At 33.5% G+C, this 2,356-nt stretch overlaps 1 long non-coding RNA gene across 1 annotated transcript; it reads left to right on the top strand.

Annotated features, from left to right (window-relative positions):
- The first annotated feature begins 6 nt into the window (after positions 1 to 6).
- On the top strand, positions 7 to 1,246 carry LOC140321344 (uncharacterized). Its single transcript, XR_011918907.1, has 2 exons — positions 7 to 255; positions 1,142 to 1,246. It is a non-coding gene; the product is annotated as an uncharacterized lncRNA (long non-coding RNA).
- The last annotated feature ends 1,110 nt before the right edge of the window (positions 1,247 to 2,356 follow it).

Here is a 2,356-nt window from a genome sequence, read left to right as displayed (position 1 = left end):
TATATCATCATATTGATATATTTCTAATGATACATGTATTCAATTGTACATTCTCCCAAAGTTATGTTATATCAAATAATCTTGGTATCCAGTAGCGTACAGGGTATTTACCAGACCATGTTTGAGGCAGTTTTTGACACTTTCCTTTAGTACCAGTACAAGAGGGAATTTGAGAAGAATAAGGGTCACTACCAAGTGGTGCCTGATACACTTGAACAAGTTCATGTAAAGGAGGCAACAGAACTACAGAGCATAGTAAGTTATAAGTGTCATTTGAAATTCTTGCTCCAATGGCTTTTTATATGTTTTCTTGTAAACAATCCAAACCCTAAGGGGTTATTTTTACCAAATAAGTATATTTGTATTGCTTTAGGTTCATGTTCAATGGATGTGTTATTTATTTTAAAAATATTTTTAAACACTTATTTTAAAAGTATATATACTGTAAGGATGTTTTGGTAAATCAGCCTTGCTGTCTGAGTTGCTTGTTTACAAGAACATTTGATGCTTACATTTGACATGTACTTATTAAGTCTGCTATTTCTCAGTACAATGTGTTCCAAAAAAATATATTTATTAAAAACCTAAATGGTGATTTGCTACAGGCTAAATGTTGTGTTCCTGCCAGGTAAGCCTGTTTGCTTTACAAAATCATGCGTAACTACAACTATTTACCTTAAAATTAAGGAATTTCATTTTTGTCTTATAAGCTTATCTTTTACATATGTTTTCAATACTACCAAGAAAGTACACATTTCACATTGGATTCCATTATGTGCAAATCAGTTCTTACTTATGATTCAATTATTTCCTGACTGAAGCCAATGTAAAAGTATGTGTGAATTTTGGATCTTGGGTAAATCATGGAAAACAACATTTTTGCATTGATCATATATATATATGAATGCAAATATATATATATATATATATATATATATATATATATATGTACATACATATAATTAGATATATATGTAAATATATTTATATATAGTCTTGTGGGGGATCTATTTATAAAGCTAGTGAAGTCGATATTCAGCACACATTCGCTATTAGAGAATCAGATTCAGTGTTTTATTAACAGACCCCATGATGTATATGTGTTGTTGAAAAATATATTAAATCACTTATTCCACAATAGGTGAAATACAAAGAGAAATATGAAAAGGAGAGAGGAAAAGCTATGCTGGACTTTGAGACTCCAACCTATGTCACAGCTAAAGAGGCTCAGCATCTGCAAAGCGAGGTAAGGTTATTGAAACTAAAATAGGAGTAATTTGCACATATATATATTATATATATTGCATTTTCATGGGCAGAAATAGGAACTTACCCTAGATGACACAGATGGGAAGAATCTTACCCTTTACGTTAAAGTTTATTTCAATAAAATAGTTGTTATTTATTATGTTAAGTTTAAATTAATCATGTGTATTATTTTATTTTTCAGTGTGTGGACTGTACTTAGTATTCTTGTACTTTGGTGTACTATAGTATGTGTTTTTTGTTTGCTAATTTGTTAAATGCAGATGATGAATAAACATGGTAACAGGTTTTATATCTGATAAATAGACTGTCACAGTAGTTTAAATGAATGAAGGAAATATCTTGAAGTTGATATTGTTTTTGTTAAATGGTAATCTTATACAAGCTGAAATATGCATGTATAGGCAGTTTAATGTACCGTACATTAGCATTTATTCATCTTTCATTGTATTGTTTGTTTCATTGTAATTCCCTTAAATTCGGAAAACAAAAGAATAAAAAAGCAGGGCTGAATAGAATCGAATCTTACTCCACCTAAGAATCAATTACAGAAAAACAAACATAAGAAGGAAAAGCTAGACAGACATTTACTTATGGTCTTTCCATCCATCTCAAGCTGTGATTTGACTATTGGTCATCCAAAGGGTCTTGTTCCCTCTTCACTGCTCAATTATTATAGCAATCTATTAACAAACTTCATAAACTCTTTAGATAATCAACACGTGGCAGAGACAAAAAGAGAGAGCAACCAGCTGTGTGAGGAGTTACGCGCACCACATTCCACATAGGGAGCTCAGGCGGACACTGCCTCCACTGTATCCTCCTGTGCCAGCAGCAGCAACAGTAGTGGCACTTCAAAAAGTCTAGGCCAAGGCCGGGGGATTTTCTGGATGCCTGGCGAAACCTGATGCGGCCACTTCAAACAAGTGAAGTGCAGGGGCATAGCCATGGAGAACGGATGAAGTGCATGTTGCATGATTCTGTTGGCTATTTTTTGGCTGGTGGTGGTGTTGACGACAGCGGTTATGAGGAGGATGCCTGTCCTGACAGTAGTGACGCCATTCATTTTTGGGTCAACAGGCTTGAAATC

Source organism: Pyxicephalus adspersus, unplaced genomic scaffold, assembly GCF_032062135.1.
Source record: "Pyxicephalus adspersus unplaced genomic scaffold, UCB_Pads_2.0 Sca2639, whole genome shotgun sequence".
NCBI lineage: Eukaryota > Metazoa > Chordata > Amphibia > Anura > Pyxicephalidae > Pyxicephalus > Pyxicephalus adspersus.
This window is presented reverse-complemented; position numbering and strand designations above follow the sequence as displayed.